General features: G+C 46.9%; 1 protein-coding gene and 1 long non-coding RNA gene across 2 annotated transcripts in view; one reads left to right on the top strand and one right to left on the bottom strand.

Annotated features, from left to right (window-relative positions):
- Nucleotides 1–1,883: 1,883 nt before the first annotated feature.
- Nucleotides 1,884–4,570, bottom strand: LOC113903941. The gene is made up of 2 exons (XR_003514355.1): nt 4,373–4,570; nt 1,884–3,023 (listed from the first exon to the last, which is right to left on the bottom strand). It is a non-coding gene; the product is annotated as an uncharacterized LOC113903941 (long non-coding RNA).
- A 15,410-nt stretch (nt 4,571–19,980) lies between these two features.
- The window catches only part of ZHX2 (zinc fingers and homeoboxes 2), a 179,944-nt gene continuing 172,482 nt past the window's right edge, over nt 19,981–27,442 (top strand). The window contains exon 1 of the mRNA XM_027560933.1: nt 19,981–20,461. The gene's annotated coding sequence lies outside the window, so the exon portion shown is untranslated. The remainder of the gene's footprint in view (nt 20,462–27,442) is intronic.

The following is a 27,442-nucleotide window of genomic DNA, read 5'->3' as shown; positions in this document are numbered from 1 at the left end:
AAAAATATCTTTAAAGCCACCCTCCTGGCAGCTCTACAGGGGGCAGAAGCTAGTCCGTCCGGCAGTGGGCATGACTGCAGAATACTTAGATGCTGCCACACACACTGGAGAGCCAGACACTCCCACGGGCCAAAAGCTCACAGGCGGTTCTTGGAGGGTGATTTACCATCATACAGCTTAAAAGCTTCAGGAAGCGCTTCACTCCCTGTGTGTGTGCATACTAAGTCGCTTCAGTTGTGTCCAACTCTTAGCGACACTATGGACGCACCAGGCTCCTCTGGACCTATGGACTGACCAGGACCCATGGGATTCTCCAGGCAAGAATACTGGAGTGGGTTGCCATGACATCCTCCAAGGGATCTTCCTGACCCAGGGATGGAACCTGCAACTCCTGCATTGCAGGCAGATTCTTTACTGTGGAGCCACCAGGGAAGCCCGTTTCACTCCCTACACACCCCCAACCATGCACACACACACAGGAATAATACATTTTAAATTTTATTTATTGGCTGCACTGGGTCTTCATTGCTACATGTGGGCTTTCTCTAGTTGTGGCAAGTGAGGGCTACTTTTCGTTGTGGTGTGTGGGCTTCTCACTGCAGTGGCTTCTCTTGTGGCAGAGCACGGGCTCTAGGCAAGCAGGTTTCAGTAGTTGCAGCACATGGGCTCAGTAGTGGTGTCCCATGAGCTTAGCTGCTCCTCAGCGTGTGAGATCTTCCCCAACCAGGAATCGAACCTGTGTCCCCTGCACTGGCAGGTGGATGCTTAACCACTGGACCACCAGGAAAGCCCAGAAATAATTCATTTAATTAGGGGACTAAACATCCCGGCATACATCTGCTGACCTGGCATAATAATTGATGGCATCCCCTTTCATTCTCCAAGGTACATCAGTTTGGAAAATGGATTCCATGTGATTGCAGAGGTCAGGGATGGTTGGGACAGGGGTGGGGGTTATTACAAAGGGGAAGCGAGGGAGAGACCACTGTGTTGATGGAACAGTCTTACATCTTGATTGTGGTGGTGCATACACAAATCTACTTGTGATAAACAATGAATAGCAATACACACACACTGTACGCTGACACACAATGTCAATTTCCTGGTCGCTGTAGGTAAGTAAGATGTAATCACTGAAATTGAGTGAAGGGGACAAGGTCCTCTCAGTATTATCACTACAACTTCCTGTGAGTCTATAATTATTTCAAGATTAAAGGGCTGGGGTTGTTTATGTGCTCTGGAAGCATCCCCTGAGCACTGGAGCAGGGACTTTGGAGAATGGACGTTCATGCATCCAGCATTTGATTGGATCTGTGCAGTTGCTGATAGGAACATAAGCAGCTGCTGCAGATAGGAGTTGGAGAAGGCTCTGTTCTTTAAAGTTTGGAATTATGAGACAGGGAGATCAAGAATTCTCGATCATTCTTTCATTAGCTCTGGTACAAGAAAATAACCGTTTCAGCATGAATCAGCAGAGATCAATGTATCTTGTGGAAGTGGATCAGTGGATGGCCCAGAATAGCTTGGAGACAGCAAAGAGGGTAAAGAAGCAGAAAAAGGACAATGGATTTTACTTTGGCATCCCCTGGATATGAGCTTCGTCAGGGTTCAGGAACTTCACAGGTGGCTCAGTGGTAAAGAACTCACCTGCCAGTACAGGAGAGAGAAGAGAAATGGGTTCAATCCCTGGTTGGGAAGGTCCCCTGGAGGAGGGCATGGCTCCTGTTCTTGCCTGGAGAATTCCCATGGACAGAGGAGCCTGGTGGGCCACAGTCCATGGGGTTGCAAAGAGTCAGACACGACTGAAGCAACTTAGCACATGCACAATGTTCAGGAAAGCAGAGAATTAATAGTTAACCTCAGATACATAACACAGTTTGGTCAACGGCTTTCAGTTTATTCCTATCACAATTTTTGTCCTTCTCAACCACTCAGCTGATTTTCTTGTTTGTGTCACAACTTTAAAGGATCCCATGAGATATTTTTAAAAAACCATTTCCATTTCTTGAATTATTTGCATTTACACCATTCGCATGTCATTTCACTCTGATCTTCACACAGACCTACAAAGTGGATATTATTATCCCCACTTTGCAGAGGAGAAAACTGAGACTCAGAGAGGTTAAGTACCTTGCCCAGTGTCGCACAGTTTTATCTGTGTGACAGATAGGGATAGGGCCAGGATTCAAGCCCAAGTCATTCAGACTCTGAACCTGCCTCAGCTCCCCCAGTGCTACAATGCCTCTCCCGGGGTGAATTAGGCAGGGCTAGTGAGAGTTACAGGGTCACCTAGGTAAAGCCAACTGCCACCAGTCACAATGTCATTGCTTTGGTGGATGGACCGGAAGTTCTGCCTTGGAGTAAAGCATCAGAGTTGGCCCTGTGCCCCATCCACCCCTAGTACCAGGTGGAGCGAAGGATGCCTCAGGTTTGCCCATCCCTCCCTTTTTCCTCAGAGGTCTGGGTGAGAAAGAGGAGAACCCTCCCTCCTCGCCGGAGCACCCTCAGGCTCTGTGCAGACATCCACGGACTACAGACACTCAGGGCCACACATTAAACTGAGACCCTGGCAGAATGGCCAGATGTCCCCAGCCACTCTGCATACAGAGTAGATCCCAGAAACCCGACCACAGTGTCTCTCTCATCACATCATCCTTTAGGTAAGTGGCATCTGCCTCGCATTAGAGAAGAAAGAATTTTCCTGGCCTGCAAACATCTCCAGCAAGAGCTCCACTGGGAAAAGCCTGCAAATTTCACTCTCACAGCGAAATCTGAGGATTCCAGGCCAAGTCGTTAGATCGGATATTCTGAAGCCAAGAAGGGGAGAGCAGCAGCTGAGACGTGGCTGACATCTTGACGGTTAAACTCCACAAACAGCGCCAAGGATTTTGTCTTCTGCTCACATGACTCAGATGGGCGAATTGAAACATCTCGGGGTCAGCCCAGGAGACTGGCGTGGTGACCGTACACAGCTCGGAAGTTTCTCTGCCTTTATCCTCAGACGTGGTTACAGAGGAAAGGGACTGAGAACAATTAGTGGTCAATAAAATATGCTTAGAAACTAGTGGCTACAATTTCTTCAAGTGTATTTGCAGGCCCTGGGGTAAGGACTTGAGTTGCATTTATCTCACTGCAGCCTCAAGAGAGCCACACAGATCCGTGTGATTATCATCCCCATTTTACAGGTGGGGAAACTGAGGCCCAGGGGCATCCAACAGTTTGTCTCAGGTTCTACTGATGGGTCAGCACAGAGAGGATTTGAACCCAGAGCTTATGCTTTTCATTGTCCTTATTTTATCTCCCACATGGATGGTAGTTGGGTTGGAGGGAGGAGAGAAGCAGAACTAGACCCCAGGGCTGCCCAACTCTAAAGCTTGTGCCTACTCAAAATGTTCCATATATGTAGTCGTTTGGGTGTGGCCCACACACTTGTCCACGCACAAGAGCCAGGCAATGAGCAAATATAACCACCTTAGAAGCCTTCACTTGGAGAGGATTTTTTTTTATTGAAGTATAATTGATTTAAAATGCTGTGTTAATTTCTGCTGTACAGCTAAGTAATTTAATTATACATATATATATATTTTATATTATTTTCCATTATGGGTTTATCATAGATACTGAATATAGTCCTGATTTAGCACATACACATGCATGTCAGATGTTGGACTTTATTGCTTATCCAACCTGTATATAATAGTTTGCATCTGCTAATCGCCAACTCCCAATCCTTCCCTCCCCCAGCCTTGGCAGCCACAAGGCTGTTCTTAGAGGGTGTTCCCATTGGCTATACCTAGTCCCAAGTACGCAGGAAGGCCCTCCATGCTCACCACATTGCAAATGCCACTCACCTAACCATTAACCAAACTGGCTCTGGCTAAGCTGGGAAACAGACAAAGGTTATCCTGTGGAGTGGTTGCATCAGCTTCTCAACCCCAGCCCTGGCACCAGGTGGCCTTAAGCTGACCCATAGTCTGCTAGGACCACAATTGCTGTGCCCCTTTCCAAACCCATTGCTTTACCCTTCCGTTTCCAGTCCCTTAGGGTTTTGTGACCCCAAAGTTAACAGTAATAATAGCTTCCATGTATCATGTACTTAGGGCATCCCAGGTGGTAAAATGGTAAAGAATCCGCTGCTAACACAGGAGATACGAGTTCTCCTGGGTCAAGAGGATCCCCTGGAGAAGGAAATGGCAAGCCACTCCAGTATTCTTGCCTGGAGGATTCCGTGGACAGAGGAGCCTGGTGGGCTACAATCCATGGGGTCGCAAAGAATAGGACACAACTGAGTGACCGAGCACACACAGGTGCATGTGCACACACACACACACACACACACACACACACACAAGCACACACATGGTATACTTACTGTGATCCATAGATTGGTTTGTTTAATCCCCTCAAACACTCTGAGAGTTGGGCACAATTATTAGCCAAATTTTCCAGGTGACGATCCCGAGACTCAGAAAGGTCAGAGTACCTTTTCCTGGGTCACATGTGTGAGTGGGAGGATTAAGCAGCCAGAATGGAGGGTAAATGTTGGAGGAAGAATACACTGGGCTGATTCTCATGTCCTCCTGCAAAGGGAGTTCTTCACCATTAGGTCGCCTCGGGACACTGACCCAGCAGCACCATGGGCCAATCATGGTCATAGTCATGGTCAATGTGAACCTTAGAAATGACGTATCATGCTTTCTAAACAGACAGACTTTAAAATTTTATTTATTCATTTTTATATGAAGGATTTATTTAAATGATAATTCCCTGATTATGTGCGAAAGTTATCCATATTCACCCCAATCGCTGACCAGACAATGATTTCTGACATTCAGAAAGATCAATATCAGACCCTGGAAATTCACAGTGGTCAAAGAGATTAACAGGGCTTTTATCCTTTCCATGACAGTAAAGATTATGAATGTATTTTTTTTTTAAGTTTGATCAAGAATTGAAAATGAAATATCTAATCTTAAAAATTAAAAAGTAATCAAAAAATAGCATATTACCCAAATATTTCCATCATCTGAGGCATTTCTGTACATTTCGACTAAAGCACTGAAAAGACAGACTTTTTAAAAACTGCAGCATACCTTTTATCCCAGGAGTTCCACTTCTAGAATTTCATCCTTCAGATATACTTGCACATGTGGGAATGGACATATTTACAAAGTTACTCAGTATTTGTAACGGCAAAAACTTGGAAGTAACCCAAATGTCTATCACTGTGGAATGGTTAAATAAATTGTGGACTATAAAAAAATAGTTGCTCAGTCATGTCCAACTCTTTGCCACTCCATGGACTGTAGCCCACCAGGCTCCTCTATCCATGGAATTCTCCAGGCAATAATAGTGACGTGGGTAACCATTCCCTTTTCCAGGGGATCTTCCCAACCCAGGGATTGAACCCAGGTCTCCTGCATTGCAGGTGGATTCTTCACAATCTGGGCCACCAGGGAAGCCCACTTGGAAGCAACCCAAATGTCTATCATTGAGGAATGGTTAAATAAATTGTGGAATACGCAGATGGTAAAATACTCACCAAGCATAAAAAAGTATTTAAAGTGAGCTGTGTCTGCAGGGATACGGAAGAGATATGTAGGCATGTATAGGATATAAATCTCCGCAGCATACTGCTAAGTGACAAAAAGTAAGACCAGCTTGTATGTTATGCCTCCACTTATGTCAGAGGGAGGAGAGGAGAATAAATACAGGTGTTTTCTCAGATATGCATGGATGACCTCTAGCAGGAGCTAGAGGAAATGGAGAGGAAATTCGTTGATTTCAATCAACCTAGATGCTAGGGAGACAGAAGTGCAACATGGAATTTTTGCTCTATCTCATTATATTTATCATCTGAATGTGGGCAGCTATACCGAAATAAATCTATCTATATAAATATTCACACATATATGAATAATCATAAGGGAACGTTCACAGTTCATTAAAAAAAAAGTCCCTGGACACAGCAGCAGAGACCTTGAATTTGATCATTGTTTCTGCCACCTTGGAAAAGCTACTGGATGTTTCTGAATCCAGGTTTCCTCCATTATAAGGGGGATGGTGAAGAGAGAGTACTAACTCTCTTGCCAGGGGTGTTGACAAGACTAAGAGCAAAATGTATTTGATTCTTACTTCTCCAGATATTTGTAGAACACTTTCTCTGGGCTAGGCCCTGGAGTCTGGGCTCAGAACTACGTATAAGGGACTTTGCTGGCTGTCCAGTGGTTAAGACCTCAAGCTTTCACTACAGGCAGTGGAGGTTCAATCCCCAGTCAGGGAACTAAGATCCCACAAGCTGTGCAGTCAAAAAATAAAATAAACAAATAAAAATCAGCACCTCAAAACTAACGCTTTCTTTAAAATGTAAATCATTTAAAAAAATAAAGGTAATGACCATGGGAATTCATGTGACATTGTTAAAAATTGGAAGCTATATAGCAAAGTGTTCTAAAAGAAAAGTGAAAGCCAATCAGTTGTGTATAACTCTTTGTGACTCCATGGAGTGTAGCCCATCAGAACTGTAGCCTGCCAGGCTCCTCTGTCCATGGGATTCTCCAGGCAAGAAAACTAGAGTGGGTTGCCATGCCCTCCTCCAGGAGATCTTTCCAATCCAGAGTTCAAACCTATACTTTATAGGATATGCCAGTATCCTATACTGGCAGGCAGATTCTTTGCCACCTGAGCCACCTTAGGTGGTACTTCTTGCCTGGCAAACTCAATGGACAGAGGAGCCTAGTGGGCTGCAGTCCATGGGGTCGCTAAGAGTTGGACACAACTGAGCGACTTCACTTTCACTTTTCACTTTCATGCATTGGAGAAGGAAATGGCAACCCGCTCCAGTGTTCTTGCCTGGAGAATCCCAGGCACGGGGGAGTCTGGTGGGCTGCTGTCTATGGGGTCGCACAGAGTTGGACACACCTGAAGCAACTTAGCAGCAGTAGTAGCAGTGGTAAAGAATCTGCCTGCCAATGCAGAAGACATAAGAGATGAGGGTTCAAGCCCTGGGTTGGGAAGATTCCCTGGGGGAGGGCATGGCAACCCACTCCAGTATTCTTACTTGGATAATTCCATGGACAGAGGAGCCTGGCGGGCTACAGTCCATAGCATCACAAAAAGTTGGACATTACTGAAGCAACTGAGCACGGACACATGAGCCACTTAAAAAGAAAAAAAAACATGTAAGCAAGGTGTGTCCAGGAGCTGTGCTTTCCCATCATGCACTGTGGGATTACTGGCTGGTGGGAAGATGGGCATGAAATCAATAGAGAGCTATGCAGCCAGCTGCCTGTTGTCAGAAATACTGCAGCAAGACGGAGTGGCTCTGGGAGAGAGACTATCACAGGGCTTATATGAGGCCTTTCCAAGACAGTCACACAAGCTCAGACCCACAGGCACTTGCCTGGCCAGGCGAGGAGGGAGGAGCATTGCAGGTGAGAATCCTGAACCAGAAATAAACTTGGAGAGTTCAAGGAAGCGGAAGACAAGCAAAATGGCTAGGGAGCAGAGACCTTGTGGGGAGGGGAGAGCTGGAAGCATCAGGGGATCGAAAGATCTGGTGCCTCCAGGGATGGTGGGAAGGACCCCGTGGGGTAGCTTCCAGGGGCAGTGAGAAGACACGGGTGGTTCATCTCAAGGCAAAGGCGGTGGGTGCAGCGTTGCAGATGAGAGAGCAGGCTCAGACCACCCACTTCAAATCCGGGCGCTCCCACTTCCTGGTGGGGTGCCCTGAGGCAGCCCTCTGCTTCTCAGTAAGGAGGCAAACAGTGCCTCTGGGTCAGCGTGTGAGGTTTAGGTGCATCCCAGGAGGAAGTCTTAGCTCAGTGCCTGCTGCCTCTCACCTCTCAGCAGATGGCTTCGCAGCAGCAGCAGCCATCATAAGAGTTGTGGTGCATTTCTGGAAAACCATTCTAGAGCCTGGCTGGGCCAGTGATGGTCCCTGGACCCAACCTCAGCCTGACTCCTACTTTGTGCTGTCCACAAGCAATGAGTAGTTTTAACATTTTTAAGTTAGTTTGAAAACAAAAACAAAAGAATAGTAGTAATAATTCATGACACATGAAAATCTTATGAAATTTACATTTTAGCACCAATAAATAAAGTTTTATTGAGACATGGTCAACCCCATTCATTTACAGATCTCCTATAGATGTTGCCATGCTCCAACAGCATCATTCAACAGCTGAAACGGAAACCGAAGTGCTGCAAAGATATTTACTCTGGCCTTTGAGAGAAAACTTTTGCCAATCCTTGCTCTAGAGATTGGATTACAGAGGCTCAAAAATATAAGGAGGAAGACTGATTAGAAGGCTTTTACTGAGAGTGAGCAAAGGAGAACAGTGAAAGGAAGAGAAGGAAAGAGCTGGGAAGGGGGTTCTGGAGTGGTGCTTTGAAAACTAGGAAGGGCTTACAAACATTGGGCTTTGCCAATCTTTCCTACATTGGTCATGGTCATGACTACTTCTGTCTGTAAGACTTAAGAGGTTTTTGTGGGTTTGACATCAGTTCCAACATTCTATCATTCTGAGATGTTTTATGGTAACAGCAGAGGATGATTTCAGAGTCCAGGTGACTGACAAGCTGGTAGCATCACAGATGTATAATGCTAGCATACTCTGAGCAAGCCCAGTGCTGGGGTGTATAAATAGAAGTCAGAGATCATCAGGAAATATTCCTGGGGCTGAGGTCATCCTCCTGCTACAACATCATGGCAGGACTAGGTGAGATCTAGGTCCACATCTATTGTTCAATCACTCAGTCGTGTCTGACTCTGCAATTCCATGGACTACAGCATGCCAGGGTTCCCTGTCCTTCACTATCTCCCAGTTTGCTCAAACTCATGTCCATTGAGTCAGTGATGTCATCCAACCATCTCATCTTCTGTCGTCCCCTTCTCCTCCTGCCCCCAATCTTTCTGAGCATCAGCGTCTTTTCCAATAAGTCGGTACTTTACACCAGGTGGCCAAATTATTAGAGCTTCAGCATCAGTCCTTCCAATGAATATTCAGGGTTACCCAACAGCAAACTAGAGTCAGGAGAACATGATGGATTGGAGAGGGGACCAAAAAGTCAGCTGGAGAATAACACCTGTGAAAAAGTTAAAGCAATTGGATAATTATGGATTATCCAATAATGGTGGGTGACAGGTATGAGGCATCTACTATGTCCCAGATGTTGTTGTCAGCTGTTTACAAGAATCATTTCATTTCATCCTCACAATCAACATTACATGGTAGCTACCACAATTAGCTCCATTGTTCAGATGGAGGCAAAGAGAGAAAACCCAAGACAGTACAACTTGTCCATGAAGGAGTCAGAATTCCATTCCAGGAGATCTGGTTTGGAGCTCCCGGACTTAACCACTATGCTTCACTATCCTCTGTTCCAGCCCTGGTGGTGGGGGGGTGGGGAGGGATGGGGAGGTGAAGACTGAGGGTTATTTAGGAACTACATTTAGAGTCCTTTTGTTATTTCCCCTCACAACTCCCACAGAGTATAATATCTACAAGACAGCATTTATTATCTTATGATCGATTTATTGCTTTCTTGAAGTCATATGTGACCATTTAATCCTTGCTCATCAGCCTGCAATGCCATCCTCAAAATGCACACACGCACACGTCTCATCAAGGATGGATTAGGATTTCCAATGGGCTTTTTTCAAACTGCAGGTAACTCTCAAATCACCCAGAGCACCCCTGGGGGCATAGACAGAAGGCCACCGCTAGATACACAGCTCAGGCCCTCTCCAGCTCTCCCTGACATATCACCAGGTCAACTCTTCCACTTAAAACCCAATCAAGTGGTAGGGGCATGCCTATCTGCATAAGAAACAGAAGCTAGACCAACGACAACCTTAATTATCACTGCCGATTATTAAGTGCAATGTGCCTTCAATTTAATCCTCTCAACCATCTGTGGGTTGGAGAAGCTGGGTGGGGATCATTATCCCTGTTATTCACAAAGGAAACAGAGGGTCAAAGAGTTCAAGTACTTGCCACAAACCCTCAGGGAGAGGATGTCTGAGTCTGTATCCATGCTCAAAACCTGATTTTGAATCCTGCCTCCAACTGCAAGGCCATGACGACTCAACAAAGGAATGAATGAGCAAGGTATAAGGAGCAGCTCTGTTCAGTGGATGGTTATTGACCACACACGACATGCCCAGTATTGTATTAAGCCTTGGAGATGCAATAAGACAGAAATAGTCCCTGCCTAATAGAATATAGAGTCCAATGAAGACAGAATTTATTCATTCAACCAATATTCACGGAGTGTCATCATGTCAGAGCCAGACACAATTCTAAGTGTTTAAAGATGTGGCAATGAACAGAAAAGGCAGGGATACTGACCTCATATTCGGGCATTTCAAAACACTGTGATGGAGCATTTTAGACAGGCAGTGGAAAAACTGGAAGGGGAAACAAGTCTGGGGCGTGCCTTTCCAGCCCTGCAGGGAGCCATCCAGTGTTGGTGAGAAGTCTGGGCTCCCGAAAGGGTGGTCACCCACCTAGGCACTTCCCAGAGTCATATGCCAGGGGAAGGTCTGGGAGAGACTGGCTGGTTTCCAGCCCTGGGTAGCTAAAAAATCCCAGTTGTGCTGAATGCCCTGGAGTTCTCCAATTATTAATATTTTTAAGAGGTGTCATGAAGTTCTCCTCCCAAGTGCTCCAGAAGAGATGAATTTTAATCCACTTTTATGTAAAGAGTGACTATGTTGGCAAACAATATTCTGTCATGGGCTGGGGGTGAGTAGCATGAAAGGCAGTGCCATGATGTTTAATGCCTGGTCCAAAATGTTTGAGAATAAAAGAGATATTTTTAATTAAGCATCTTAGAAGTGGATGCAGTGAGAGGGGACATGGTTGGAAATTTTCAAGTGAAACAAAGCAGGTTTCCCCTCTACCACCATACTCCACAGAGTTCATGACAACTGTGCTTGGAGGTTTTGCATAACTGGACCCCTGCAAGGAGGACATGTTTTATCAGAATCTGGATTAGGGTAGAGGTGGCAGGTTGAAATGACAAGCTCCAGCCACCATCTCCTTCAAGTTGGGATTGGGACCTCAGAGGACTCTGAGACTAAATGCTGGTCCTGGCTGTGCCAAGCTAGCTTGACCTTTCTCCTGCCACGTTGCCCAAAGGGGCACACGTTCCACGGCAATGTGAAATTTCCTCTTTAAAGTGAGTCAATTTGGAGGAAAGTATTCCATATACAAGGAAGCAGGTGGTCCTACACGACAAACTCAAGCTGGTGCTGGATAAATGGTTGAAGTTTGAAAACTTTGATTGGACCCATCGCCACCTTTCCTGAATCTGAGATGGAGAAACTGAGGCTCCGAAAGTTTAAATGAATTGCCCAAGGACACACAGCAGGATGCTTCTATTCACCCCTTCTCCAGTGTGCTGTTCACATCTGTCACACAGGAAGCTTCAAACTTTCAAGAAAGAAATGGGATTCAAATGTGGAAGATAAGCTCAGAAACCCTGTGTCAGTGGAGGTGGGGCGGGGGGGGGGGCACAGATGGAAATGTTTCCTTTATTTCTCTAAAAGGGAAATGGATCAAGATCCTTTAAAGATACAGGGTACATCTAAGGCAAATCTTCCAGTCAAGATGTCCCCACAACACCTAATTCCCTTCATAAGAGGAGCTGAGCAACCTCTATAAAGCAGTAACAGTAGATTCACCTAGAGACCCCAAGTACACATGGTAATCCTACAAAAATGGCTTTAAAATTCCATCACTTAGGAATTCTGCTTCTGGAAAGATGGAATAGACACAATTTTCCCTATTCCTCCTGCAAAGGACAACTAAAATCCCTGGACATTACAGGCAAAACCATTTCCAAACCTACAGACTCTGAAAGGTCAAGAGAAGAAAGCAGACCAATTAGGAATCTCAGGATCTGAGGAATGACATGGTCATGAGTTCCCTGGGTTTTCTATTGCTTCGTACACCCCACAGTTGAAGCTGACAAAACCAGCAACCTGCAGGGACAAAGAAGTGCTGGGAAAAAAAATCCCAGTGAAATTCAACCAAAGCCTGCTTTGTCTAGTCAAAGGACCAGGAAAGAAGCAGAGTAGCAAGACAAATTTTTAAGACAAAAGTATCTCTACCCTAGTCAAACAACACAGAAAAAACTGTGGCCCAGCCTTAATGGTGCCTGCAAAGGTCAAGTGAGCAGCCCAGACTTCCATTGGATGAAGGATGGAAGACTATCAAATAAATAATGCTCCAAACATCCCAAATTTCATAAAACAACGTAGAACCACAGATTTAAGAAGCTGTGGGTCCTCAGTTGCTCAGTCATGTCCAACTCTTTGTGACTCCATGTACTATAGCCTGCCAGGCTCCTCTGTCCATGGAAATTTCTAGACAAAACTACTGGAGTGGGTTGCCAAACCCCAAACAGGGTAATTGTGTATGTACCAAACAAAGGAATGGGAAAAACTAATAGAATGGAAAGGGGAACTAGACAAGTTCACAGTCACCCTTGGAAATTTAAACAGCCTTTTCTCAACTTATAAAACAACTAGACAAAAATTAGCAAGGGTATAAAACTCAACAACATCATCAACCAACAAGATCTAATAAACATTTATAGAACACTCCACACAATAACAGAGGAATACAATTCTTTTCAAGTGTCCATGGAACACATACCAGGATAGACTATATCCTGGGTCTTCCAAGCTCAGCGGTTATTGGCAGAATTCAGTTCCTTAATGGTTTCAGGACTGAGGTCCTTGTTGTCTTGACTGTCAGCCCGGGACTGCTCTCAACTCTAGAGGTAGCTTTCAGGTCCCCGCCATGTGACTTCTCCACCTCAGCAGCAGAGAATCATCCTTTCTCACGTTGTGAATATCTCTGAATTCTTCTTCAACCAACTCTGCTTTTACAGAGCTCATAGGATTATACAAAGCCTATCCAGAAATCGTCATAATTTCCAGATTATAAGGCCAACTGATTTGATATTTTAATTAGGTTTCTAAATTCTTTCACAGCAGTTATCTTAGTTAGTGCTCAGTTGAATAAGCAGGGCTGGGAATCTTGAGTATCTTAGAATACTACTTAGAGTATCTTAGAATACCACTACCCCACTTTCTATGTTAGGCAAGAAATGAGGACACAGAGATGGCTGGTAAAATACCCATCCTCAAGGGGTTACAGTCAAGTGAATGTAGGAAAGAAGTGACTGGAACACAGGCCAATAATTGCTAATTCAAAGAAAATGCAGTAAATATCCTGTTTACTTCAGAGGAGGCAAGACTAACTCTCTTGGGAAGAATGCAGGCAAGCTTCCCAAAGGGAATGACATTTGATCTGAGTCTTGAAACACAGAGGAGAAGGGAAGGCATTCCAAGAAGAGGGTGCATGACTTAGAAAGACGGGAAAGACCACAGCAAATTTAGGGAGTGACAAGCAATCCAGTGCTGAATCTCAGAGGACAGCATTAGAAGACATGGTTTTAAATGATGCATGGATGTAGCATTAAATGGTCCTGATTCAGAAAGAAAGTTATTTTGTTGCAGTTCTCTTTCCATCCTTTTAATTAGCTCAAGAAAAAGTTACTGGTTTGTTGTTAACACCTTTCTACACCTTTATCCTCTGGCTCTAACTTCTGCAAATGAAAGTGTCTAGCTAGCTTAAGAGCACTCTTTCTTTCTGTGGATTATTTTTGTTGCTACCTTTCATTTGTTACAATCAGTGTTGGATTTCCTTTTCCGGTTGTAAGAAAAAGCTTATTATTATCATCATTATTAAATAAATACATACCTTTAAGTTTTGAATATAAAATGTCAAATAATTTTACAGGTAGTACATACGCCTCTGGGGCAAAAATTGTGAAGATGGTTTGTAAGTGAGCTAATTTAGGACACAAAGGTGTAATGAGAAGCAATCAAGATTAGCAGTCAGGATTTATAGTCAAACTTGAGTTCAAGTCCAACTCTTCTATGATCCTTAGTCTCCTACTCAGACAGTTGTGAAGACTAAGTGAAACCAAGTGAAGGGGCATCTTCAAGGTGGCTTCATGCAGCAGCCTCTCGAGTCCCGACCACAGTGCATGGCTCTGAAGAACGGAGATACAGGCAACGCCAAACAGGAACTAAACTCCAGCACCTACTGAGTATCTGTGCTAAGAGTATTCAACTGCTTAGGATCTGGGATGTGTGTGTGTTTTGTGTGTGTGTGTATGTGTGTGTGCATGTGCTGGGGAAGGGGGGGTTATTCTTAGGCTGAATTCAGTTGTTTTGTGAAAAACAACTAATATCACAACCCTTTTGTGAAAAGGTTGTCACTTAGAGGAGTGGCCAGCGCAGGCGTCATGGACCAGTCCCTCCAATCCCTTGTCTGGCTTTCTCTGTGATCTCAGAATGCTACATCCTGCAGAGATCAGTGGGAAGTGCAGCTGGAATATTCAGACACACATGCAAACGAAAACACACATGCAAACGAAAACAAGCGGAAAACACCTCCCATTTCAATTATCTATTGCTATGTAATAGACTAACATTGGCGGTATTAAACAACTATTATTTTATTATCATCTCCCTTGATTCTGTGGGTTGATTGAGTTACGCTGGGTGGATCTTCTGCCCCATGTGATGTCAACTGGGGCTACAGTCAAGTGGGAGGTCAATTAGTCTGGAATGCCCAAGATGGTTCACTCATATGGCTAACGTCTGACTGGGAATCAGCCAGAAATCAGCTGGGGCCGTTGTCCCTGGCATCTTGGTTTTCTGCAACGTGGCCTCCCCTTGAAGCTTGGGCTTCTCACAACATGGCAGCAGGATTCTAAGATGAAGGAAGCAGAAAATGCCAGACGCATAAAGCCTGGGCTCATATGTCTCAGAATATCACTTTCATAGCATCAAAGCAATCACAGGACTAGTCCAGATTCAAGGGGAGGGGAGATAAACTCTATCTGTTAATGGCGAAGTGTCTTTCATAAAAGGAGGGAAAGGATTGACTGCAGCCATCTTGGAAGAGCATGGACCATACCCCCTGAAATTTTCATTTACTGCAAGGGGTTTTTACTCTAGAATTATGTGTATATTTCAACCCAGTAATGAGTTATCAAGGAATTTATCGTAAGTCATCTTGAATGATTCAAAAGATTTGATGCAAGGTTTTCTATTGCTAATGTTTCTCACGTTGAGGATTCAAATGAGGACTGACCACCCATGCTGTGTCTCACCAGACACAAAGCCTATGGGCCACAGAAACACAAGCTTTGATCCTGGTAACCCATGTGCTTAGCTAAGGTCATTCTAGGTAAACAGAAGATGCGGATACTCTTGAAAAGCACTGGCTCCCTATAAATGGATAAGCCTTGACAAGAAGTGCATTTATTCTTCCTTCATTCATTCAGCATTCATTTGTGGGGCACCTGTGATATGCCATGTTGGTTTAAACATAAGGATACAGCAGCAATGAACTAAACAAAGTACCTGGCCATAGGAAGCTTACATTCTAGTGGGGATACAACCAAATAAATGCATAAATAGATATAATAATTCTCCAGGGTTCTATAAGAAAAGAGAGACAATATCTGATAGGAGCCACGTTTAGACCCCTTTTGGTATGATAAAAAGTGACGAAGATGGGGCATAGAAATAGCATTACTTTCGCAGTTACAAGCCCTGGATTTAAATTGTGGTTCAGAATTTAGTTTGTGAACTTGAACTAATGATGTGGTCTTTATGACCCTCAGTAACCCCCTCCATAAAATGGGAACAATAATGCCAGTTCTGCTTTCCTTATAGAGATGATGCTAGGATCAAACCAGACTGTAAAAATCAAAGAAAAAATAAGCTCTGAGTTTTCCCCATTTGGTAAACTTTTAGCTCTCCACTCCAAGCAGGATCAAGTCACTGCCAAGCCAAGCTCCTGCTGTAAACTTGAAAACATCAAATCCCAGCTCCAATGCTACCAATGCCATGGGGTGATCTCAGGGCACGAGACATTTTATATCAAGCCATGGGGTGGGGAGATACAGACATGCAAGGAGACAGCCTCTGTCTAGCATGCCTCCTTTCTTCCTTTCACTCGCAGGTATTCAGTAAAGCAATCTGAATGTTCTAAAAGGTCACACTCTGTCTCGCTTTGTTGTAAGTCGTGTCAGTAGTGGCCATTCCATGCTACAGTTGCTAAATTGATATTTAACTGTTTTCATTTCTCTTAAGAGTTTCATAATGGAAAGAGTAAATAAATGTAACATATGGAAAGATACATATCAAAATTATAACCAGTGCCCAGTTGGACTGCTGATGTTTTCTTTTTCTTGTTTCTCTGTTTTCTTTTTTCATTCATTTAGAAAAATGCTCATCTAGCAGTGAATGCAGGGATTAGATAGCTGGAAGGGGTAACCCCACAACCCCCATCTCAATTCCAAATCTTTGCCCACCCCCCACCACATCTCTTTTGAGTTTGCAAGCCAGTGTGGATTTGCTGTCATTAGATTTAGGGTCCCATAAGGGTAATGCTGCTTTTTATTTCTTCTCCTCCTGCCATTTCTAAATTTTTAAGACTTCTTAACCTGGCCTAGTTCTTATCAAATCATGAACAGAAGCTGTTTCCTCCCTACTTGGCCTCTATAAATCACAGTGACAGACTCCTGTCTCTCCTTGGTTTTGAAGCCACCAGACAAAGATTTGAATCCAGATTCTTCTGCTTACTGGCTGAGTGACTTTGAAGAAGCTTCTTAAGTTCTCTGAACTGCAGTTTTGTCATCTGTAAAATGGGAGAGAGAATACCCACAGGGAAGGTTGGTTGTAAGGATTTAACAAGATGATGTGTAAGAAGGGCTGATACATAATAGAGGCTTGAAAGATAATTGCTAATAAAAGCAGTCCTGGGAAGCACTGGAGGCTGTTCTAGGCTGAGGGTGGAGCTTAGGTCGTTAATAAAAGGCAGAATTATACAATCATTAAGAACTCTGGCTCTAGCCTCTGAAAAATCTAGTGTAAATCCTTGCTCCCTCCATTTGCCTTGGACACGTTACTACATTTCTAAGAGCCTTGGCTTCCTCACCTGTAAAATGCACATAATAATAACTTACCTTAACAGTGGTTCTCAAAATCTTATCCAGGCATCCTGGAGGCCCCCAAGACCCTTCCAGGGGGTCCTCAAGGTCAAATCTGTTTTGGTTATAGGGGTACAATATTACTTACTATTTTCACTCTGATTGTTTCTAAAGTATACAGTTGTTTCCCAGAGGCTACATGACATACAGTGTCATTGCTCTGATGGCCCTGTGTTTGTAAATTCCTGTGCTTTAATTTTTTCAATTTCTAATATGGTAAATGTCAAGATGTATAAAACTCAGGTTAACAAAAGCTATTTGGGGTCCTCAATAATACTAAAAGTCTAAAGGAACCCAAGATAAAATCACTGCCTAAGGGTTGTTGTAACAATTAATTACCGTACCCCTGAAACTAATACAATATTGTAAGTCAACTATACTTCAGTTAAAAAAAAGATTCAGAAGCAACTGGTATATGTATACAAAGCACTCAGTAAACATTATCCCTATAATTATTGGTTCCAAAGCTCCTGAATCATAGCAGATAAGGGTCTGCCTATTCCACCTACACATAAAGCAAACTGAAATCAAATTCCAGCACTGAAGGCAAAAGTCACCCTTGTTTCATCCCCTCCTGTTTATTTATATAGTAAAGGTTGAGTCCATGCTAAACTTTGAACAATTTAAAGACACTGAGGCACATAAGAGGCCCACACAGTGCCCAGGAGATCCAAGTGCCCTGAAGATATGGAAACTCAGTGGACAGTCCAGAGGGCTTACCCTGCTTGGCTCAGCCATGACCCTGGCATCCTATTACTTACTGGCCCAGCCAGAAGAAGAAGGTAATGGTGGGGAGGTGGGGTGGGCGGGGGCAGAGGGAACCTGGCTTATAGAAACCCCTCCTAAGCGGTTGACCAGCAAAAGGGAGGTGCAGCCTCAAACAGGAATAGCTTCCTTAAGGTTTCAGTAATTTCCATGGAAACAAGTTGAGAGCTGTCATTTTCAAGGGAAGGTGGGGAAATGGTGAGATGACCTGGAAGAGTCAAGAGTAAGCAATATAAAAATATTAAGAGTTGGGGACATCTTTTTCTTTCACTCTTCAGACACACCCTTGAGGGAAGAAAAAAAAAAAAAATCATCCCTAAATTCTGGTTTTGATGGCAACTAACAGATTAGGATTTTAGAGAGTAGGTATCAAATGAGTTTGAGAAAGATGCGACATGACCTGGATCATAGTCATTCAGCAAATTCTTCACAATATTTTAAAAGTCTGCCTCCCCGGCAGCTCAAGCCTCAGGTGCCAGAGGGTCTCGCGAAGAGACCCCCCACTCCCAGGCCAGAATCTAATTTTATGCTGTTAACAAGCAAATCCTACATCAGCAATAACGGAACAAACAGGTGCAAGCCAGTAAGAAAGTTTTGCATACGAGCTATTTTTATTGCAAAAATTCCTGGGGACCCAAAGAAGGAGATTCTGTTGAAGAAACGAGTCTCTGGGGAGATCCTAGGAAAACCTTTTGGCTTCTTTCTTCTCCTCAGCCTCGGAAACGAAAATGCCGAAAGGTCACTCAGTGCCTTGGCCACGCGGTCAGCCCCAGTCCCGGTCCTCGCCTGCAGCCACTCCGTCGCACCCGGCCACCTGTTGCTGCCCTCGCGCCCGGAGCCGAGTCGCAAGCCGCCGCTAGAGTTCGTTCTAATTCCCTGGAGCAAAGGCTGGCCGGGAAACCCCGACGCTCCGAGCCTGCTAATCTTCAGGGCAGGCGGGGACTCCGCAGGGCCTCCCAGCCTCAGGCTCCCTTTGTCTCCTCGCGGCGCTCAGAGCATCAAAAGTCAACCCCAGACAGCATCCTCTGGACCCCTCTTGGCTCGTGCGCGCTCGCGCTCAGCTCACACCTGGGAGATGCTGACGCGTCGAGACGCCCACGGAGAGGAAAAGGGTCCATCCAGGCAGGACCCGGAGGCGCAGACAGGTTGCTCTCCGTGAGATTCCAGAGCGTCTCCTGAATCCCAAATCCCTTAGAGCTCCCTAGCTGAGCACTGTTGCAGCAGCGCCGCGCCCCAAACGCAAGTTCGCGGTTGCGGAGGCCGTAGGTGGACAGCAGCTACGTCCAGACTCGCCTTTGCTCTAAGGAGCCCAAGGGGAGATCCAGGGGGAGGCAACACTTAGGGATGCCCTCCCGCCAGGAACGCCGGAGTCGCAATTTCGAAAGTGACCCGCCTCGCTTCCGAGGGACTTGCCTGTGAGCGCCGCAGGGGTGTGCATTTCTGGAAGTCTGAGAATCCCAGCGAACGCTGGCCCGGCAAGAGTTTTTAAGTCAGCTCCCGGGGCGTCTGTTTGTTTATTGACGCTTAGGGGAAAAGTCTGAGGATGTTTAACCAACCTCAGACCTGGCGCAAGCGAAAATCTCAGACTCTCTTGGGCAAAAGTCCTCTAATTTCTAGTCGTTATATAAGTAGGGGCTCTTTCTTACCCTGCCTACCCTAAGCGCTCTCGTTCCTATTCCAGGAGTTAAATGTGTCTCGCTTAAAAAAAAAAAATTTTTTTTTTTTAAGTTGTCATTATTTCCTTGAGTCCAAAGGCGGGAGAACGCGCAGGCCGCGCCCCGGGGCGCGCGGCGGCCCCACCCTTGCGCTGCGGGAGGGACGCGGGGTCCCGGGTGCCTCTGGCTTGCGCTGGAGCAGCCGCGCCCCGCAGTCCCTCCGTCCGCCACTCCACGTGGTCGGGATCAACAGTTTGCTGAGCTCATCAATGACACCTTGAACTTTTAATAAAGAAAATGGGTATTGCGCCGGGAGGGTTCGGCCGCAGCCGCCTCGCCGGGTCCTGCTTAATATTCAATGATCTCGCTCGCGCCTCCCCCTCCTCCCCTAGCAGAAATTCCACCGAGTCCGTTACTGGGCTCACACTTTTAACTTAATTTACGGGGCCCCCACCCCAACCTTGGCTAGTAACCAGCGCCTTGAGGGCTAGCTTCCCCCCCTCCCACCCCTCTAGCTCCCGCCTGAAAATTGACATTTCGCCGGCGTCTCCGGAGGGAGCTGAATTTCACTTTGTAACTTTCTGCGGAACCCGAGCCCGGGTGGCAGCTCGGGTGGTGGTATCGTATGCAAATACGCATGCTGACGTTACAGATCATGTGGGTTTTGGCGTAGATTCCCCACTGATCGAGACATTTTTTCCCCCCTTTTTTTTCCTTTTTTTCCCCCCCTTTTAAAAAATTTTGGCCACTGTTCTCCGTACGGGGGCTTCTGTCTGGCTGGCTGGCTGGCAGGCTGGCTTGGCCCCCTCTTTCCCACGGAGCCCGAGCCGGGCGCCCGGTGGGGAGTGGGGAGTGGGTGGGGGGGGAGCCAGCAGAGTTCCATTTTGGAACGCCCCTGTGCCGCGTCTCCGCGTTCCCAGCCCGGGTCCCCGCGCTCCCAGCCCCCGGCGCAGGTAAGAAACTTCGCCCCGGCGCGGAGCACCCCCCCCACCGCCCCGGCGCAGCCGGCCCCGAGCCCCGCACGCCGGGCACCGGCCACTCCAGCCCAACTTTCCCACCGCCGCCGCCGCCGCCGCCGCTCCCGAAAAATGTGTTGTTAATGGGACTTGGCCGGGTTTGTGATTGCAAAGGGGGGCGCGGGAGGGGGGTGGTAGGTAGTGTGCAGGCTTTCTTTTTTTTTTTTTTTTTTTTGCGGGTGGGAGGAGATCAGAAGAGTCAGAGGTGGGGGAGATTTTTTTTTAAGAGTTCTGATTACAAGTTTGGATAAATGGGAGGCCGAGCGAGGAGGAGGAGGAAAAAAACATGTCTACGTTTCCCTATGTCGACATAAGCCACAAAAAAATATGGCGTCCGCTTTCGACAGGGCGTTACGTAGACCCGACTGTGTTTTTATTTATTTATTTCGGGGCCGGCTCCCTCCCTCCTTGGCCCGAGCGCGGCGCTTTGTGCGAGCGGGGCCGGTCCCGCGGGGACTCGGCCGGGACGTGGCCCCGGCTCCGCGGGGTTCGGCGGGCGGGGGGCTGTGTGTGTGTGCTCCCCGCCGTCCCCCACCCCCCCGCCGTCCCCCACCCCCCCGCCCCGCGCTCCCCGCGTCTCCCCGCTCCCGGTGACGATTCGCCGTAACGTGGTGGCAGGAAGCATGACGCCGTGGGCTGAGGCTCGCCTCTCCGCTCCGCGCTCCTGGCGGCTGCCGGCGGCGCGGGCGGGCGGGCGGGCGACCGGCCGAGCTACCTGCCGCGCGGGCCGGGCCGGAGCGCGGCGCTGTCCCCACGCCCCGCTCAGGTGCCGGGGAAGCCGCGTGGGGAGGGGCGGCGGGGGACACCCCCCGGGGACCCCCTCTCCGCAGGGCCCGGCGGCCCGCCCCAGCCCACCGTCGCCACCCCCTCCGCGCACCGCCACCCTCCACCCCCCACCCCCCGGCCCGGAACCGCAGGGGGCGCGTTTCGTCTCTGCCCCCACGAGAGAGGTTCAGCTTTGTTGGTGTTACGGCTCCTTGGTGGGGTCCCCGGGACTTGGTCGACTCTTCGCCTTTACAAACTTGCCCCTTTCCCAGCCGCTGTGCAAGAGGCTGCGGAGGCGCAGATGAGCGGAAAGTTGGAAACCAGTGAGCATCACAGGACGGTCCCCTTGGGCTCGTCGCCGTGCGGAGCTCGGGAGACGGCGGCGGAAGGGGAGAGGGGTGTGGGAGGCTGGGGAGAAAACTTGACGGGGAAGCTAAGTTGTGATTTGCTCAGGCTTCCACCTGATGGATTGGTTTCCAAGCCAGTGGGGTCTCTGCCTTCACAGTAATTTCCGCGATGGCCTTTTGTTTGTCTGGAAGGTGGGGGAGGAGGAAGGTGGGGAAACCAAGACTTTCCCTGGACCCCTCCCCTTGAAAGTGGCGCTGCCCAGACCCTGGAGTTCTGTCCAGCGCAATCCCCGACGGTCTCCCTCTGTTATCAGTGTTAATGTTGAATGTTAGCCGCTCAGTCGTGTCCGACTCTTTGCGACCCCGTGAACTATGGCCACCCCTACCCTCACCCCAAGTCTCTCTGTCCATGGGGATTCTCCAGGCAAGAATACTGGAGTGGGTTGCCTTTCCTTCCTCCAGGGGATCTTCCTGACCCAGGGATCGAACCTGGGTCTCCCGCATTGCGGGCAGATTCGTTACCGTTTTAGCCATCAGGGAAGCCACCTGGTGTTGTTAATGTTACTAATAGCAGCTCCCTAAGTCCGAGTCAGGCCGGTGAAGGGGAGCGGGGTGCAGGATTTGGGGGACAGGCATTGCCCCACTTCGTTCCTCTGGTTGCTCAAACCTCGCACAATTATCCTCTTAAAACACACACATACATAGACTCATTCACTCACTCACATGCACATTCTCTCTCCTGTAATGTTGAGCAGAAGTGAATGCCTTGAAGTGTAGGGAGTGAAGTTCTGAGAGCTCTTCAAGATTTCCGTCAAAAGGTGATTTTCTGTTTATGAGGGCAGTGAGTTAAAGTAGTGGAGTCCCAGGACAGTAATGTCAAAAAGCATTTGGATGACAACCAAGTGGAATAAATATCTTGTAAAATGGCATGTTTAACAGTAAAAATAGATTAATGGAGCCCTCAAGTGCTTGAACGGGACTCACATGAAGGTTTAAGTTTAAAGGGAAAGTTAATATAAAGCTATAGACACATCTTCTTTTAAGGCCAAAGGGGGGAAATGTACAAGTAAGATTGAAATGTGTCCCTGACAGTGACTGGACACACGATCTGGGAATATCGTTGCTATTTAAACACTCTGCTCCATTGACTGTTCTCATGTGCATATTTGCCTTCTGGCCAGGTTTGGTGTCAGCGAAGGACCACTTGGAAGTTAACAGCTCTTAAGGGGAAAATTCAGAGGCCAAGGTTTTGGGGTAAATGGAATATACTAATTCTCATTTAAAGGCAAAAATCAAGATGCCACAAATGTTTGTTGGCACACAAGTATTCTCCCAATGTAAATGCAGCGTGTCTTGACATGCCCAAAGGCAACCCCACCTCAAGTGTCCTGTCCCCATCAGGACCATGAGACTCAGTGGGGTGCTGTGCATTTGACAAAAAAGGATAATGACAGTGTTTGATAACAGTTGCTAACACTGTTTCAGTGTGCCAGGCATAATGCTGTATATTTTACATGCTTTACCATTTAATTCTCACTATAACCCTATGAGATAAATACGATTATTATCCCAAGTTTACAGTGGAAGAAACTGAAGCTCCGAGAGGTGACAAAAACTTGCCCAGAAGCCACACAACAAGAGTTAGACTCCGCATTTGAAGCCAAGTCTTAACAGCACTCCAGTATAGCAGCTCCTCAGATATGGGAAGTTGTAGTTAGAATGAAAAGTAAAGGCAGAAAAGAGGGAACAGGGACCACTGCCCAGTGGTCCAAACTTGTAGGAATTTTCCTGGGTTTCATCTCCTACATGAAAGAAAGTAAAGTCGCTCAGTCATGAGCGACCCCACGGACTGTAGCCTACCAGGTTCTTCCATCCATGGGATTTTCCAGGCAAGAATACTGGAGTGGGTTGCCATTTCTGTCTCCAGGAGATCTTACCGACCCAGGGATTGAACCTGGGTCTCCCACATTGTAGGCAGACGCTTTACCATCTGAGCCCCCAGGGAAGTCCTAATTCATCTCTTAATTAATTTATATTTAGCAACTCTGTGTTGATTTGTTTATTCCATAACTATAATATTCATCACACTAATAAAGGGCGATAGTCATTAAGCACTTTTATATGTCAGGGACCAAGTGCTTAAAATTAAACTATTTTGTCTTTGTGAAACCCAGTGGGGCAAGTACTGTCATTCTCTCCTTTATATAGATGAGGACCTAGGAGCACAGAGAGGTTCTCTAACTTGCTCAAGGCCAAACAGTAAGCAGAGTTCCAGACTCCAGAACATGTGCCGTCCACATGCCAGTGCGCTATTCTAGACATGTTGGAGATGCTGATGAAATGGAGCATCTCTCTAACCTTGATGCAAAGCCCTGCTCCAGGCACTAGGGAGATATTAGTGGACTGAGACCCCTTACCACCTAGGAGTTTGAGCAGCCAGCAGGCCACATCAAGCAGAATTAAATAGGTGCTAGAATTGAGAAGAGTAACTACTGTGGAAGTAGCATGAAGGGCAATGGCACCCCATTCCAGTACTCTTGCCTGGAAAATCCCATGGACAGAGGAGCCTGGTAGGCTGCAGTCCATGGGGTCGCAAAGAGTCAGGCACACCTGAACGACTTCACTTTCACTTTTCACTTTCATGCATTGGAGAAGGAAATGGCAACCTGCGCCAGCGTTCTTGCCTGGAGAATCCCAGGGACGGGGGAGCCTGGTGGGCTGCCGTCTATGGGGTCGCACAGAGTTGGACATGACTGAATCGACTTAGCAGCAGCAGCAACAGCAGCATGAAGGGCTCAGTTCTTGCACTGTGAGGGATCCCATAGAGGATTTCCTAGAGTGGGTAGCTGGGAAACTGCCCATGACTGAGGAGGAACCATGTCTGGAGGTGTGTCTGGTATCATTGCACACAGCTGTTAGCACCAGAAATTCTGCCCACCCATGACTTAACCAGATGGGGGCCTATTTGTGTTGGACAAGAAGAAAGTGGGTGGAATGGTGCCTCAGCTGTACCACTGGGGACCGAGGCTCTGTCTTTCTATTCTGCCACCCATGGAGTTTTACGCATTTGACCCCAGGTCTATCACCTCATGGTGGGAAGGGGGCTGCTGCATCTCCAGGCCTCACATCTGCCTTCCAGGAAAGGGGAAGTAGGATGGCTGAGGCACACAGAACATTTACCTAGTGTGGCTTTACTGTTACGTTTGGAAAGGGACACCCCTCTCAGGGACTTCTGTCCTTAGCTTGACCAGAACTGTGCCACATGGTCACCAGAACCTACTGGAGAGGGGCAATCACATGTTTTTAGTTAGGCGCATCAATGCCATAAATACACTGGAATTCAGCTTGTAAGGCAGAAGGGGTGAATGGTGGAAGTGTTGTTGAGCTGGAAGATAAAGTGTGTGTGGCCTCCGATGAGAAAAGGGGTGTATTCTGGATGAAATTAAAACTGCGTCCTAGGGGCCATGTGTGTTCTGCTGAGGTGGAGAGGGAGACGCAGGGAAGATTGTGCAGAGAGATGATGCCAGACTTGGAGGCAGACGTGGAGGAGGTTGATTTAATTTGTAGGTACTAGGGAGCCATTGCAGGCTTCTCAGGAGGGACTGTCAGGTGTCTTAAGAAGGTAAGACTGACAGCAGTGTGCCTTATGGAAATAAATCAGCTTGGTTCTTATTTGAACTAGAATGAGTTCTGGAAAGTTTCAGACCAGGGGACCAGTTCTGCCTTAGGGCAAAAAGAAGACAACACACTAAGAAAGTGAGGGAGATTTTCTTTAGGTTCTGCCAATAGGAATCCAAAATTAACCTGATGTTAGTCAGCTATTGTGTGCATATTCAGTCACTTCAGTCGTGTCCAACTCTTTGTGACCCCATAGAGTGTAGCCCACCAGGCTCCTCTATCCTTGGAATTTTCCAGGCAAGAACCATTTACTTCTCCAGGGGATCTTCCTGACCCAGGGGTCAAATCCCCATCTCCTGTGTCTCCTGCATCAGGCAGATTCTTTACTGCTGAGCCACCAGGGAAGCCTTTAGTCAGCTGTTACCAGGAAGCAGCTAGCTTTCCTTTTGCAGAAACTAATGAGTAGAACTGGACACAATGGAAAGGAGCACCAGTTGATTTCCCAAACACGACGCTTGCCTTTCTCCTGACCCTCAGATTCCCCGGGTCCTACCTGCAGCTCCAGCACTCATCAGCAGAATAATTCCGGTTGTGACCCTTCAGCTTTGCTTTTTTTTTTCTTTCACATTTGTTTAAAATTGGAGGATAATTGCTTTACAGTGTCGTGTTGGTTTCTGCCATACAACGTGAATTAGTCATAACCAAAGGTTCGTCTAGTCAAGGCTATGGTTTTTCCTGTGGTCATGTATGGATGTGAGAGTTGGACTGTGAAGAAGGCTGAGCACCGAAGAATTGATGCTTTTGAACTGTGGTGTTGGAGAAGACTCTTGAGAGTCCCTTGGACTGCAAGGAGATCCAACCAGTCCATTCTGAAGGAGATCAGCCCTGGGATTTCTTTGGAAGGAATGATGCTAAAGCTGAAACTCCAGTACTTTGGCCACCTCATGAGAAGAGCTGACTCATTGGAAAAGACTCTGATGCCGGGAGGGATTGGGGGCAAGAGGAGAAGGGGACGACAGAGGATGAGATGGCTGGATGACATAACTGACTCAATGGACGTGAGTCTCAGTGAATTCCGGGAGTTGGTGACGGACAGGGAGGCCTGGCGTGCTGTGATTCATGGGGTCGCAAAGAGTCAGACACGACTGAGTGACTGATCTGATCTGATCTGATCTGATGTATATAAACAGAGGGGATGCTCCCAGAGGCCCTTCTGTCAGTTTCCCCACACTGGCTTCCCCCAGAAAGGCCACCATCCCTGATTCTCTTCTCAGTTAATCACTTTATGATTTGGGGCTGTTACATATAAACCTCAGTTTCCTCAGCTCTAAAATGGAGATTATTCCAGTAGCTGCTTTCTGGATTGTTGTGAAGCTGAAGAAATTTACAGAAGGGTTTAGCATAGTGCCTGACACGTGGATTCTGCTCAGTAAATGTTACCTGTTGTCACCATCCTCACCTGCCATCATCATCTTGCCACCACCTCTAGGATGTGACTTTCTTGTATCCTTGAGAGGGGCCAAGTAATTAACATGCATGAATTTGTGCCATAGATTTCAAGACCCCAACTGTCCCCAGTTCATTGCAATTCTCCTCCATCCCACCCTCTCCCCCCACCACGCACACACACACACACACACACACACACTCACATATGTGCTCATTTGTGGCAAATCTGAGCAACTTCGGACACGGTGAGCTCTCCTGAAATATCACAGTGGGACCCTGGTGCACCGTTCAGGTAATGTGCTGTGTCATGGTTAAATTCAGGCAGTGCCGTTCTGAAAAGATGCTCAGCTGCTCACATACCCCGGTGGTAGACAACAGATTGGGCATTGTTCTGGGTACTGACAGGGTAGTTTCTTTTGTAGTTGAAAAAGAGAAAGTCCTCTCGATTCCCCGCCCCCACCCTCCATCAAATAGGTTGTGATTTTAACAACATCCACCCCAATCTGTTTCCTGTTTCTATGCTTGAAGTCATGCATTTAAGATGGGTTGATTGGCAATGGGGTGTGTATGTGTGTGTGTGTGTGTGTGTGTGTGTGTGTGTCTCCTACACACACACGTGTAGCAGACCCCCAAGAAGAAAAACTGTCTTGGCAACAGTCCATCATGTTCCACCCAAACTTTAAAAGGGAATCAAAAAAGACCAGAGTCAGAATCAAGTTTTCTTGCTGACACCTCTCTT

The sequence above is a fragment of the Bos indicus x Bos taurus genome, chromosome 14 (genome assembly GCF_003369695.1).
Source record: "Bos indicus x Bos taurus breed Angus x Brahman F1 hybrid chromosome 14, Bos_hybrid_MaternalHap_v2.0, whole genome shotgun sequence".
Lineage (NCBI taxonomy): Eukaryota > Metazoa > Chordata > Mammalia > Artiodactyla > Bovidae > Bos > Bos indicus x Bos taurus.
This window is presented reverse-complemented; position numbering and strand designations above follow the sequence as displayed.